Source organism: Anolis carolinensis, chromosome 5 (assembly GCF_035594765.1).
Source record: "Anolis carolinensis isolate JA03-04 chromosome 5, rAnoCar3.1.pri, whole genome shotgun sequence".
NCBI lineage: Eukaryota > Metazoa > Chordata > Lepidosauria > Squamata > Dactyloidae > Anolis > Anolis carolinensis.
The window spans coordinates 158,596,913-158,612,889 of record NC_085845.1 but is presented as its reverse complement, the minus strand read 5'-3'; the positions used below and the strand labels follow the sequence as shown (position 1 = coordinate 158,612,889).

The 15,977-nt window shown below is 40.6% G+C and overlaps 1 protein-coding gene across 1 annotated transcript in view; it reads left to right on the top strand.

The window, feature by feature from the left end:
* The first annotated feature begins 4,012 nt into the window (after positions 1-4,012).
* Positions 4,013-15,977, top strand: part of ppfia2 (PTPRF interacting protein alpha 2) — a 341,653-nt gene continuing 329,688 nt past the window's right edge. Inside the window, exon 1 of the mRNA XM_008110919.3 lies at positions 4,013-4,032. The gene's annotated coding sequence lies outside the window, so the exon portion shown is untranslated. The remainder of the gene's footprint in view (positions 4,033-15,977) is intronic.

Genomic DNA, 15,977 nt, shown 5'->3' with positions numbered 1-15,977 from the left:
ACGCGTCTAGTCAGCATACGCCATTTGAGCTAACTTATGGTTTTCACCCACGGGGAGGTGTGGCGCCGTCGACCAATGTGGTCTCTTCGGACCCTGTGTACCGCTCTTCGGAAATGGCTGCATTGCATGATGTTGCCCGTCGCTTACTGTTGGAAGCTAAGGCAACGCAAAAGACTCAGGCTGACCGCCACAGGCAGGCAGGGGAGGAGTTGGAAGAAGGGGATTTGGTGTGGTTATCTTCCAAACATATTAAACAGGCTGGGGGAAAGTTTGCGCCTCGGTATTTGGGTCCCTTTCCTATCGTTAAAAAGATTTCTTCCGTTGCATTTCGTTTGCGTTTACCGTCTAGTTTAAAGGTCCATCCAGTCTTCCATCGTTCGCTGTTGAAACTAGATACCTCTAGTCGTCGTGGTGCTATAGCGGAGGGTATCACTGCCACTTCTCCGCCATCGGGGGAGGAGGCCTTTGTGAGAGGGGATAGTGTTATGATTGAGCCTCATGGCTCTGTTACTGACAGACGTGGGCGTAAGACTCCTCGAGAGTCAGATACTCTCGAGGAGCGAGAAAGAAAAAGACTGCGAGACATTTTTGCAGCACCGTCTGACGAAGAGTCTTTTGAGGGGTTTACGGAGAGAATGGAGGAGGGGCTGGTTAGCTCGGAGGAGGATGAGATGGATTGGACTCAGGTAAGGGAGGAATTGGGTGCCACTGGTCATGATGGGATAGAAGATGAATGGGGACTTTCAGGATTAGACCCATGGCTTAGCTGGAGGGATGGGATGGGATCCACAGCTGGAGATGCTGTGGGGCGTAGTCAGAGGTGTTCCAGCTCTGATGAGGAAAGTGATGAGGAAACGCCCGGGTTAAGGAGGACAGCTGACAGTGATGAGGATTTGTAACTGGCATAAAATGGGGCTTGGGAGCAATTGCAAATTGCGTTGGGCAAGGTAATCTGGACAAACGCTTGGGATCTGTGTGGGACGCTTTCCTGAAGACTGGTGTGTTTTCCTGTGCTGAGACGTAAGTTGTTTTTGGAATTCAGGGTCAGACGGCGGGAGGAATTGTGTGGGCATTTGTTTGTGCAAACCTGTGCTTACTCTTATTAGCTTGACCTTCCGTCGTCTTCTTGACGGACGCCATCTCCTGCTTTGAAAACTCGGATTGAACTGACCACGGCTTGCCTTCCCCCTTCTGGACTTGGAAACTACAAACGTCTACTTCTGGCTTTGAACCACGGAAAGGAACTGGGTCTACTCTTCTGCTACAATCCTTGGCTGATCTGTTCGTGTTGGAAATCCTGTCTGCTGTGTGTGTGGGAGCGACGCAAGTTCCTCTAAGCACAGTGTTGGCAGCAGAGAGGAATCTGCTGCCAATTAGTTGCATTCTTTTGTATCTTTTGTTCCTCGGCTTTTGTTTTGTTTACCCTCAGGCTGAAGCAAGCAGTTTGTTTTTACCCGGATTAAACTTCGGTTTAATCCGGTTTATCTTTTGTACGTTTTTTCCTTGTCCCTTTTTTGCTCCTAAAGGCTAAAATTGCCTGGCCCTTGTGTTTTACGGGCATTTTTTGAGTTCTGTAATTAAATAAACTCTGTTATCTTGAACCTTGTGGCGTTCTGTCCTTGACAGTCTATGTATGTGTATGTGTAAATGTTTGTATATGTGTATTGTAGGTGTATTATAAGATTAAAATAAATAAATAAATTTAAAACAAAACAGCAGGTTCTCCATGGCTGAACAGGAAATTCAATTCTTGGCCTCTCAGCATTCCACTTCAACATTGAAACCAATACACTATGCTGGGTTTCATAGCTATGTATACTTTTTGAAAAATTCTCCAGTTTCATGTAACATACATTATTTTGTTTTTAGAAATGTAAACAATACATGTGAATGTTCTTCCAATTACAATGTAATATGTTGCATGTCCTCAGAACTAAGGCCTACCAGGTGTAGTTATTCCATAGTAAATGTAAAATGCAACCTTGATGGCTCTTCATCTTTGTACTACAAAATCTAACCTGATGCTTCACTCTGTATTCCCTTTGGACCTTCCTTAACTTTAAATACTAATTAATTGCAAACAATACTGAATAAATAACATTGTAATTGAACTTACTGGTTTCCATACTTTCAAATTAGAAGCTCTAGGGTATAATTATATGAATGACTGCTGCGAGTGGTGGCTGATTTGCTGTCAAAATGCATTGCCTATGTTATCATCTAACAAAATGTGGCAGGTGCTGAGGGTAAAAGCTTTTATAAAGCATTACACCAGGGGACAGAGTTAAGGTGACTTAATTTAAGTCCCCAAAATCCCAATGACAAATCCTAGGACTGATGGGTTCAACAGTGAGAGTTTAAAGGTAAGAGGGACAGAGAAAGACATGAAAACTTAAAAGGAACTGCAATCAACTTAAGAGAAGGCCAGATGAAAAATGGAGCCTCTTTCCTTTCACAGTATTTCCCAGTGTCTGAAAATACTTTAACTTTTCCCAGAGCTGGAAGTAAATTGTTAGAAATAGTTTCTGATTAATAATCCTTTCTCCAATAATAATACTATATCTATCCCACATATTCATGTATAAGTCTAGAAATTTTAATCAACAAACTGACTAAAAAGACAACCTCACAACCTCTCAGGATGCCTGCCATAGATGTGGGCGAAACATCGGGAGAGAATACTTCTAGAACATGGCCATACAGCCTAGAAAACATACAACAACCCTGACTAAAAAGAACTTGGGTCAATGTATCCATGTGTCAAAGAGCATACATTAACAGCTCAAGGTCAAGCCAATAGTCCATCAGAGATGCAAACAGAATAGCACAAGAGAGTCAAATGTCTGTTCCAGGGTTGTGAGCCAATTGCCAGAGTTTCCAGAATCTAAAGTTGGATCAGAATTCATAAACCAAGGTCCAAGGTAAGTCCAGAGTTCAGGAAACACTAGAGATCAAGAGACCAGGGTTGTAAGACATTGTAGCCAGCAACCAAGTACCAGTCTTCAGTTCCTTAAACCCTAAGCCCAAAGGTCTTACCTGTTGCTGGCTGTCTTCTCGGGTTATCTCAATGACTTAAGCAGCTAAGACCTTTCTTTTCACAAGTCCACAAAAGCTGGAACAGTTAACTCTTCCTCAGCCAGCTAAGAGGAACTCACTTGCACATGTTCAGCAGACTGAGTAGTAGCTCCTTCCATGGATATTTCTTCAGAGCTTGGCTGAGGGAGCTTCTGAGCATTGCTTGGATCCAGCTCTATTGCTGAGCCTTCCACCAGCATCTCCTCATCCACACTTCCCAAGCTATTCACGACATCATGGGTCAATGTAGGTACTTATAAAAAAGGAAGCATTCCTTTCTCTGAGTAGAGTGGTGAAAGATGAAAGCTTAGTCTGTCCATGGAGAACATAAGAAATGCACCAATACCTCTACCGTCTCCACCACAGCACCACTTCTAGCCTTTTTGAATACCTGGGTGGGGAAAATGCAGTGTCATCCAGGGTCGGCTATGCCCCTGAGATTTTTTTCAAGACATACTGTTGCAGCTTTAAGGTTATCATCTTGAATACTGTATCTTTCTTACCTTTAATAATTGTGTTGAACAGAGAATTTCAGCAGGTGTTGCTTGTCAAGCATCCAGTTACAAGCGACACCTGCTGAAATTCCTTCTACTCAACCATTAAAGGTATAGCAGCCTTCTGCAATTTTGGTTCTAGAAATATTACTCTGAATGCTGGGACAGCCTTTTAACAGATCTCCAACCTTGTGAGAGTTCTCAGCTCAGCACAACTTTGAAACACACATTGTATTTTCCACATTTATGCAAAAGAGTTCTTTAGCTAAGCAGGCACAAAAGGACAAGCCAATTGATGGAACAGGTACAAACAACCCAGCCAGTGCTATTGTTTTTTTTTTTTTTAGTAACTTGTGCTAGCAAATTTTATCACAATTTTGAATTTGAGGCATTAACAAAAGCTTGCATTCTTCTACAGGTGAGCTATCTGTGCCTAGAGGTTCTAACAGATCTTCACACTCAGGTAAGAGGGATAAGTCCTACGGCTCTCTGCAAGCATAAGCAAGAATGTTGTATTTTTGTGGCTTTACCAACTAAGGGGTCCTTCCACACAGCCATATAACCCAGAATGTCAAGGCAGAATTACCCACATTATCTGCTTTGAACTGGAATATCTGAATCCACACTGCCATATATCCCAGTTCAAAGCAGATAATATGGGATTTTATCCAGCTGTGTGGAAAGGGCCAAGGTCACTCTATCTCTGCAGAATGTACTAGGAAAGCATCATGAACTGTCTTTACTATCCATTACCAAATTAATGTTCTTGAGTTCTAAGAAGTTTTTACTTTTGATTTGCTCTAAGCTTAGATGAAGGTAACCTGGATAATATTATACACAACATGAAATCAAGAAGTCTTCAAATGCATGGTGAACTGCTTTGTAATTATTTGTTCTACTGTAGTAATCCTTGCATTTCAGGATCATGTAAATATGTTGTCGAAGGCTTTCATGGCCAGGATCACAGGGTTGTTGTATGTCTTTCGGGCTGTGTGGCCATGTTCCAGAAGCATTCTCTCCTGACGTTTCGCCCACATCTATGGCAGGCATCCTCAGAGGTTGTGAGATACCTCACAACCTCTGAGGATGCCTGCCATAGATGTGGGCGAAACGTCAGGAGAGAATGCTTCTGGAACATGGCCACACAGCCCGAAAGACATACAACAACCCCATCATGTAAATAGTTCATGTCCTATGTAAGAATTGGCAGTGTTTTTGTTGTTCTATGTTTTCATGTTAATCTCCTTTTTAAAAACTTTTTTCTTAAAGTAGGGAACTATTCAAAACACAAAAATCTATATAAATTATTAATAGGCATTATTCCCATAAGATGCAATATGTCTTAAACTAGTTATATCAGCTAAACTAGTCCTATGGTACAAACTGCTCTACAGTTCACACATTATGAAGGCATTGATCATTGAAAGGGGTTCCTTATAGTGCTTGAGGCTTCCACATTTGTACGAGCCTTGATAGGTTAATGACACTGTCCTCTACATGTCAGATGTCAATGTGGGAGGATACTGGCACTGATGTTCATTAGATGTGATCCAACTGAAGGTGAAAGAGCAATATTGACAAATGTGTTCTTGTGTCTTCCAGCATGACACTGGCTATTAACCTCTTTGATAGCCAGATGAAATCATGTTAGCATTATGAACTGTGGTGTGCATGAGTGAAAACATGTGTATGGGCTGTACTAATGCAGAGCTGAACAGGAGGTAGTAAGAAAACAAATATGAGAAGGGCTTCATTTATGCCCATCAAAGAGGTTTGGGAGCTATCATCTCCAGACACACATGAACACAAACAGAATTATGTGCCTTCAAGTAATTTCAATTGATGACAATCCTAAGATAACTATCATGGCTTTGGGAGTTTGTTTGTTTGTTTGTTTTTCTGCAAGAATTGTTCAAAGGAGATTTGCCTTTGCCTTCCACCAAGGCTGAAAAAGTGTAATTTGTCCAAGGTCAACTCATGAATTTTTGTGGCTGAGCAAGGATTCAAACCCTGGTCTTCAGAGTCAGTGCGATGCTCAAACCACTACCCCACATTGGTTCTATGCATACACATTGTTTGAATGCTGTCACATATCAGCCTGTGTGAATGGTGAATGCCCTCAGTCCTAAGGTGTATCTTGTTTGAAACAAAAATAGAATTATCTGTTCCAGAATGAAACAGTACAGCAGCTACATCTCTCAGTAGCTCCAGTAATTCTTGAATCACTAGGCTATGTTGGTGAAATTCATGAAGCGGCTACTCCTTACTTGAAAATCTATATATTTATTGTGTTGTCAAAGGCTTTCATGACCAGGATCACAGGGTTGTTGTATGTTTTCTGGGCTGTATGGCCATGTTTCAGAAGTATTCTCTCCTGACGTTTCGCCCACATCTATGGTAGGCATCCTCAGAGGTTGTGAGGTATGGAGAAAACTCTGGAGAAATTCTGGAGAAAACTCCAGAATACTTCTGGAACATGGCCATACAGCCCGGAAAACATACAACAACCCTATATATTTATTGAATGTTATTACAGCCATACTCTGTGGTTAAATATAAATTGAAACTATCTGTCGAAATCCCTGCAATGCTGGTTGGTGGACAAAACAAGATTTTTGGTGGGAGTGAAAGAATGGGTGCATATCTGATAATGAACACCTTAAGAATTTATTTGGACTTGGACTTTTTATCTTGTGCTGTAATTCTAAACTCAGCCCATGAATAAAGATGGGAACCATTTCTACTGTCACCAAATGCTGTAGTGGCTCATGGCAACAATTTGTTCATCACAGAAGAAATCATGACCAGAAAGAAGTTAGAAAACTGCAGATGTTGCCAGCTGGCTACAAACTCCTCCATACCTCTAAGCCAATCATAATGCTGGACCCAGCCTTCACTCAGAGCACAGCCTCCGGGACTCAGTTGGCATCCATACAATCCCAATTATAAGGTAAATTTGCTCGTTCATTTTAGGTTGTAATAGACTTTTGCATTAGACATCAAGACCATTTTATGTTCCACCTCCACCCCAATTGGTTGTAATAACACACTGAGAGCAACCAGAAATAACATCATGACATTTTCATTCACCAGCTGAAAAATGGACATTCAAACATGAAGTGATGCATGTTGCTGCCCAAACAACACAGAAAGAATGCCAAGGGTTACCAGCTGATGGAAAAAACCAGCTAAAAAAACTATCCCACCAACACCAATGCCAGCATCGACCAATTTGACTTGCCACCCTTAGTCTTGCCATTAGGAGCCAAGAACTTACAAGCTGTCTCAAGAACCGCCATGTAGGCATCTGCTGTTTTCAGGAGACACATTAGAAAGGTTCTAAGTCAAGAGATCTCAGAGATGGATATAAACTAATCTTCCATGGAACATCAGATCAAAATGGATCTGTATCAGATCGGCATCACTGTCAGCGAGAATCTCAGAGATTATGTTACTGTTGTAGACCACATCTCAGATTGCTTGATGGCTGTCAACAAATCATGAGATATGCCATTGCAGCTGATCTGATTATTGCAAATGCACAATTCCATAAAAGGAAATCACACCTTGTTACTTACTGTAGCTGCGGTCAAGAAACTCAGATTGATTCCTGGATGCTATGTCGGAATGTCGTCAGTCATACCTACTGACCACATTGCTGTGCAGTACCATCTGCTCGTTATGGACCTCAGAATAAACTGCTCCAAAATAGTCAAACCTATGACCGACACCCAGCACATTAAGTGGTGGAAATTGAGGGTGCTAGGACCCACCATCATCGCTTCTTTGATATTCTGTCTTACAACATGCACTGACTCAACCAATGAAGAAGATTGGAGGCACACACTAAAAACCACAAAGATGTCAGCTGCAAGCACCTTGGGAAACATAACTCCCGGCAAGACTAAAATTGATAAAGCCATCTGGTGGTGGAGTGAGGAAGTGCAAACGGAGATCCAAGAAAAGAAGTTGAAATACAAGCGTTGGCTGAAGACTCAGAAGGCCCAGGATCATGAGGCCTACCTTTTAGCAATGTGAGACATGAAGAAATCTGTCTCCATGGCAAAGGCAAACTACGACAAGAAGCTCTATGAAAACGTGAATACTAAGGAAGGTGAGAAGTCCATATTCCAGTTAGCCAAGGCACGAAATCGATCCACTCAAGATGTTGGACATATCAGTACTAACAAGTCTCTGAATGGCACCATCCTCCGGTGCCCTGCCGATGTCTTGGAGAGGTGGTGACAGCACTTCAATATCATTTCTAACTAAAAGTTCCCACATCCATCTATCAAATCTGCAGCCATCATAGAGGAACCTGTCCCACAAATTACATTGGACAAAGTCAAGCAAGCTATTGCAAAAATGAAGTCAAATGAAGGTACTGGTCCAGATGACTTGCCTGCTGATGTCTGGAAGCTGTTGGGAGATCAAGGCTGTGAGTGGCTCGCTGAGCTTTTCAACAGAATCATCACCGAGGGAAAGATGCCAGACATCTGGCAGACAAGTGTGACTGTGCCCATCTGGAAGAGGAAAGGAAATGTTGCTAACTGTTCCTCCTATAGACCAATCTGCTTGTTCTGTCATACTATGAAGAACATCAAGCATATTTTAGATAATTGGTTGAGAGATATCATCATGATGACAGCAAATCAGGGGAGTGGGACCATCGGCGTAATTCATGCCACCAGACTTTTGATTGAACAACATCGGGAGAAGAACTGTAACATCGACACCACATTTCTAGATGTTAAGAAGGCATTTGACCGGGTTCCACATGATCTTATATGGATGGCGTTGAGATCACAAAGAGTACTGGAAGAATACATACAATGGACGAAGGGAGATGTTGACAAGCTGGAAAGTGTCCAGAGGAGGGCGACTAAAATGATCAAAGGTCTGGAGAACAAGCCCTATGAGGAGCGGATTAAAGAGCTGGGCATGTTTAGCCTGCAGAAGAGAAGGCTGAGAGGAGACATGATAGCCATGTACAAATACATGAAGGGAAGTCATAGGGAGGAGGGAGCAAGCTTGTTTTCTGCTGCCCTGCAGACTAGGGCGCGGAACAATGGCTTCAAACTACAGGAAAGGAGATTCCACCCGAACATCAGGAAGAACTTCCTCACTGTGAGAGCTGTTCGACAGTGGAACTCTCTCCCCCGGGCTGTGGTGGAGGCTCCTTCTTTGGAGGCTTTTAAGCAGAGGCTGGATGGCCATCTGTCGGGGGTGCTTTGAATGTGATTTCCTGCTTCCTAGCAAGGGGTTGGACTGGATGGCCCATGAGGTCTCTTCCAACTCTACTATTTTATGATTCTATGATTCTATTCTGTACGCGAATCTGACAAGTGTGGTAAGATACATGGCAGGAATCAGCCCTTCCCTGTTTGAGTTGGAGTCCATCAAGGATCGGCTCTGTCACAGTTGCTGTTCATACTATGCATGGACACAATCACCAGAGACATACAAAAACTGCATCCTTGGACACTACCATATGCCGTTATTGTTATGTTAGCCACCGAGTTGTGGGTAGAGTTACAGACTCAAGTGTAAGTGTGGAAAAATCATCTGCAATATTTCTGATTATGGCTCAACATCTCAAAAACTGAGTACATGGAATGTGACCAATGGTAGAGAATAGCTCCATCAATATCAATGGCATTGACCTCAACAAAGTGACCAGCTTTAAATACCTCAGCTCAAAGATTACCTCTATCAGTGACATACTGTCGGATGTACATGGGCATATAACTGCCACATGGTTGAAGTGGAGAGCAATGACAGGCGTAATGTGTGATAAGAAGATGCCAATTCACCTAAAATCGAAAATCAACAGGACGGTGGTGAGACCAGTCGCTCTATATGCCACTGAGTGCTGGCTAATCACTAAGGCTGTTGAGCAAACTCTGCACACTATGGAAATGCAGATGTTCAGGTGTTACCCTGAAAGACAGGATTCCAAATGATACAGTGAGTGCCATCTTTGGAGTTGCTCCGATAGCCGAGGAAATGAAGGAATCCCATCTGAAATGGTTTGGACATTTGCAACAAAGTTCCATGACTAAAATCACGCTGGGTATGGAAGTTGCAGGTGACAGGCCGAGTGGCAAACCTAAAATGCGCTTGTTCTACCATTTGAAATGCGAGATGGCTGAAGCAAGAATCACAATGAGAAATGTGGCCAATAGGAACAAGTTGAGAAGAAGAAGCAAACAAGCAGACCCTGCAAATTTATGGGACAAACGCTAGGAAGAAGAAGGAGAAGGAGAAGGAGAAGGAGAAGGAGAAGAAGCAACAACAACAACAACAACAACAACAACAACAACATGTTTGGAGGTGGGGAAGTAATGGGAGAGAAACAGGTTCATCCTGCCACTTTTTCAGCAGTTTAGGCAATTAAAGTGGGGGGAGGTAATTCTTAGTACTAAAATATTTGGAAATTGGAAAGCTTGAAGGTTGCTCTGGAGGCTTGGAAGCTGCAATATTGGGATTATGGATGCATGCATCCTACTTTCCCCATCAATGTTTCAGATGTAAGATAGCATAATAAGATGTCATTTCCCTGTCATTTCACTGTAGGAAAGATACCTGAAATACATGAGATGACAGTATTTAATTTGCTACTGCCCACAAAAGGCTTCTGTAAGCAGATTTTATTCTGGCACAAAATTTTACTCACGTAAGGAATATAATATACCTTTTTGATCCACAGCCTACTCACCAATCAATTTTAAATACAACTGTGGTGACTCTCTTTCAGTCTTTTTTTAAAAAAAATCATGATGCTTGAAAGCAGGAGCAGTTGGTAGCAAAATGCATGCTAAGATCCAATCAGCTTCTTAGCTTCTGTCAAGACAGCCTGATTAATGGTTTTGTTTATTTTCGACTTCATTTTTCTGCTGTCACTTCACACTGAAGTCTGATTTTATTTGATACTCTTCTACTGAGTGTAAAAGAGGATGGGAAAGTTCTCTCTTTCTCTTCCTTCCATTATTTGACTTTGATATCACATCAGTTAGATGAGTAGTTCTTTTGTGCAGAATAGTGTACATTGTCCAGAATAATGTACATTTTGGGATGATCCAAAACATTATCCAACTATAACTATTGGAATAAGATCAAAATTAGTATTCTGAAAGACAGGAAGAGATTCAAGTAAAATCCCCAACTACCCCTATAAGGTTTTAGCTGAAGTGGCATATTTTGGAAGTAATTTGCAAAATCACTGGATTCTAGAAAAAAAAATCTTTCTTCCAGGAGCTATGGCTGACATAAATGCTCTTAGACACCAACCACTGTAAATATGTTACTAACAAAGGCTTTGCAGTGCTTCCTAGCTTGGAACACTTTCTAACTGGATTAGGTCTGCTAAGGAGTGAATGACAAATCAGGAAGTCTTCAATTTGAACCTGAGTTTACTATGTGACCTTAACCAAACCACAATATTGTAGGCTTAATCTGCAGTATACAGTTTGATGATAATGATGTATTTTATATTGTAAGGATTACAACTAGATAATGCATGAGGGTGCTTTGAACACTTAAAAGTCCTATATAAAAGTTAAGTCCTAAACATTATGACTGGAGAGAATATTACTAATAGGAATAATAGTTATTGTACAATCCCTATGTGTGTGTGTGTGTGTGTGTGTGTGTGTATTCCCGGGTACTCCGAAGCAGAACACTCATTTCCTTAATAAGCTTTAAATCAGTGGTTTGAATACATTTTGACTGAGCTATATTTGGGCTAATGAGCTCTTCATTTTGGGTGAAAAGATGTCATGTAGATAGCTGGGCTGCAACAACACTATCCCATTAGAAACCATTGACTCTGACTTCCATGTCACTTTCTTTCATTATGTGAGCCATGGCTGTGCTTGGAATGTCATCATCATCACCACCACCATCACCACCACCACTAGTAGTAAATATTTTTCATAGAATGATCCATCCACCTGCTTGTCCTCTAATCCTGAGCCCGTCTCAGTCCCTGCTTCTGCTGTGGAAAGTCTGTCCATGAGTAACTGAGCTACAGAACTGTCTTATGGAACTGTCAGATTTTTAATGTCAACAAGATGTGAAAGAGTGAAGGAAAATGACTCCAAATGTACAACTTTACCTGGATTGCCTACAGTATTTATTATTTATTTACAGTATTTATATTCCACCCTTCTCACCCCGAAGGGAACTCAGGGCATATCACAATGCACATATACATGGCAAACATTCAATACCATTAGACATACCACATATATAGACAGACACAGAGGCAATTTAATATTTCTAGCTTCCGGCATCATGAGGGTATGCTTGATTCCAGCCACAGGGGGAGCTGCTGCTTCACCGTCCACTTGTGACATTGAATCCTTGATGGAGTAGTTCCTCATTCTTCCACATGCTGCTGGAAAGTTTTATGGTGTTGTATATTAGTTAAATTAGCCTCTCCGCATAAAGCGGTACCTAAATTTCCTACTCGACAGATGTAACTGACTTTCGAGCTGCATAGGTCAACAGCGAGTTGGACTATTAATGGTCGGGAGCTCACTTCAACCCAGGCTGGCTTCGAACTCATGACCTCTCAGTCAGTAGTGATTTATTACCGCTGGCTACAAACCAGCTGTGCCACAGCCCAGTTCTACAGTAGTCTCTACTATCAATGATTCTGTGAGAAGGAACATAGGAGTGGAAGTTAAGGTGGCTTCTAGCTCTTATTTCAGCTCACCCACTTTGCCCTGAGTGTTTACATTGCATTATATCAATTGTTGTTCTTCTTTGAGGAGCTCAGTTGAGAAGGTGGGGACACATTAATAAAACAAAAGAAAATGAGAAAATGAGAGGAAGACATGTAGTCAGGGTGGTCCGAGAGAAGGCCTTACTGATACTGTTATGTTTATCCATATCATGATCTGATCACCATGCTCAATATATCCCATATGCATGGGGGTATTGGGATAACGATACGAAAGTTTTGCTAGGGTAGATCTTCATTCACTCAGATTCAGCCCCCCCCCCCCCCCCGAATCAAAATCCTGGCTATGGGCCTGATGGGAGGCTTCCAATTGTTTTTAGTTAGATGAAATAAGGTGGTAAAGATAACAATTCTCATACAGTAAGTTAATATTGGCAAGTTTTAGCAAAGTGGTTCAAGTGGGATACATTAGAAGGTTAGTTAATACACTAAATTTTCTAATAGATATATCTTTAGTCTACAGTTTTCCAAATTTCCCTGTTAGTATGGCCAGTGGTTTCCAAATTCTGGAACATTCTTTCTGTTTCCTTTATATTCCATTTGGATAAAAGAAGCAGCAAAGATTTTTCTCACTGCAAGTATGGATGTTATCATTATTCCAGAGACATCCTTTATCTACATCTTGATGGTTTTCCATCCTCTCTGCAGTCTTTCATCTGCTCAAATCAAACAAAATCCCAGCAGGTGGTCATTTTTTTAAAAAACCCATTGCTCAAGCATCCTGGAAAATCAGTAGGGGGAAATCACAAGAAACCATCCAACAATGAATATATTTCAATTATACTACTGTTTGATGCAGACATATTTCATTTGGAGTACAAAGACTGAGCGCTTTTTTAAAGCAGCTAGTTTAATCAAAAAGACTTTGCACATCTTTCATTCTCACTGAAGGAAACCAGCCATTTACTGGAAAGGATCAAACTGTTTAGCCGTAGCATTGCAAGACATTCATAATATAAGAGCTGTCAATACACTGGAGCTGAAGACAGATGTCAGGAAACAGAAAAAAAGCTCAAATATTGCCGTTCATAGCAGAGGAAAAGCAGGGTGGCAAAATTTCCTTCTATACAATCATGCACACTCACAAATAATATCACAAAAGTATGCATCCTTATACATATAGTTCTGTTTTTGTTTCAAATATATGTTGTAGCATAAAATACTGTAATACAAAACACTGAGGTACATATCAGCTGAGAGGAAAGCCTGAGAACAGATCTGACTATTATGGATCTGCAGCATTTCTCTATTCCATACTGGGAGGGATGCCAACATGCTGAAAGGAAAGGACTTTCCCCTCCAGCATGTTGGCATTCCTCCCAGTACTGAAAGAAAAAAAAAAGTTAGGTAGCGCTATACATCATGAAAGAATTCCCAGAGTGTTTCCTCATTCCAATACCAGGTATCCTCATGATACGTGAATCTCTGAATTCCAAAAGTCAGCTTAGGTCTACAAGACTTTTTATAGGAAAGTGGCCTTTCATCAAACCTTAAATGTATGTGTAGGAGGTTAAAATGGTCTATACGTCCCATAAACCTGCCAAGTCAATGATTGGTCAATATAGGGGCTATTTTTAGTGATTCTAAATTTGTTTCAGGCCATTATGAGCTCTCCCCCTGAAACATATGATCAGTTCCAATTTTGAGGAAAAAAAAGTGAAGTTGAAATAAATAAAGCCAAATAATGCAATATAACTAACAGGAGCCTACTAGGGACGTGGTGTTCATTTTCTAACTGCCTCTCTCTTTTTAAAGATGGAGGAATGAGATTATCAGGGGAATGGTCTTCAAATTATAGAAGTCCACCACATAGGTAGTGATGTTTCCTGCCAATAAAAATGGTACAGGTCGGGCTTGACTCAACACTTCTGAGGCTTCTGAGTTACATTGACTTTGGACTGCAAAGCTTTCCAAGTTATCCTAGAAATCATCACAGAGAAGTATCAATGTGAAAATTCTAATTATGGGGACCTACTTCTAGATCAGCAGTTCTTCTTAATCTTGAAGTAAGCCCCATGACAGCATGCTGATGTCATCCCTAAATCATCAAGTGCCAGGAATTTGTTGAAATAGCGGGTGGATAGGCAGGGACAAGTGTTCCAGCTATGTTCTAATAAATACTGTTTTGTATCATTGTAGATACCAGCTTTCCTCTTATATTTGATTTTGACCTGATAAATATTGTGGGTTTTTCCTATCCTTCTCAATGCTGCCTTTGTTCTATGTAAAATGTTCTGTACAGTCCAAATTCCACCCAGGCAGTTTTAAAGTGCTGCTTCATTCAAACATATTAAGTATGAATCTTGAAATCTGGAATCCCTTCCAGACCTCACTTGTGTGTTCCCAGAAGTCCTGATTTTTAACAGAAACTCTGTGTTTGACTGTATTATACAATACGGATATAAATTCACTGCTTCATGTATCAACATGTATTAGAAATATAGAAAAATAAGTCATTTGAATCATCTTCTAGGCTTCACTACACTTAAAAGCAAAGAAAGCAAATTTCTCTGCAACTTTGAAATATAACTTGGGAAAGAACAGAATGTTAATTGGGCATCACAGCAGGAGATACTCATTAATATCCTTAGGTTTTATTATATGTGTTGGGTTTAAAAAAAAAATTAAACTGAGAAGTCTAAAATTATCCAGATGCCTAATCACTTCTTACATTTGGCAGCTAAGATTCCTGCTGATCTATAATGACTTTTGAGAAGGGCGAAAAACATTAATGTATACAGAATTCTTAATCAATTTAAATTTTTACTTTGCTAACCAATGGCAGAATCACAAAAAATTTCCATCATATTCTAAGACAGGTGAAATCTGTTTAATATTGTACAATCTGAGTTGACTAATTTTCAAATGTGCTCCTAACTTAATATAGAAAGTGTGTGAGTTATTTATTTAATCTATTAAGCTACATAAATCTCATTTATTGCTGTGCTGTTTGCCACTTAGAAACAAAGGATTGAGCACTCAAGAAGAAATCAACAATATGTGAATAGTGGTCCAGTACAGGTTTCCTGTTGCACTAGTAAGCTTTCTGTCAGAGGCAGGAAACTACAAGCATTTTCAAAATGTAACATTTACACAGCAATGCAGAATTTTCCTGTCTAGTTGAGCATCAGAGAGCCAGTGTGATGTAGTGGTATGAGCATTAGAGACCAGAAATCAACTCCCCACTTATCCATATTATCCACTGGATGACCTTGGGTCAATCACACACCCTCGGCTCTAGAAAACTCCATGATAGACTTATTTTAGAGTTACCATGAGTCTGAAATAATCACATGACAACATCATCATGAGAAGATTACTCCTCTGTCACTTTAGAGTACTACTTGCAGCCCTTGAAGAATTTGCTCTATTGGAGTCTTTGCTACATGCCATCTTCTTATATACAATATGTGCTGATATAGCTGACTTTTTCTCAGGTCCTATCACAACCATTATCTACTTGGAATGGCTCATACTTAAAGGAAGGGATGAGGATTAGCAGGCAGAAACTCCAAAACTTCAGCCATGGCAGGGAGAGTTGAAAATGAGAGTCAGTGTGATATGGTGGTTGGAGGGATGCAAAGAATAATTAAAAATATACAAAATCTATTATGATCACAGCTTCTAATAATAATCCTATCTATTTGCTCACCCTGTTTAAA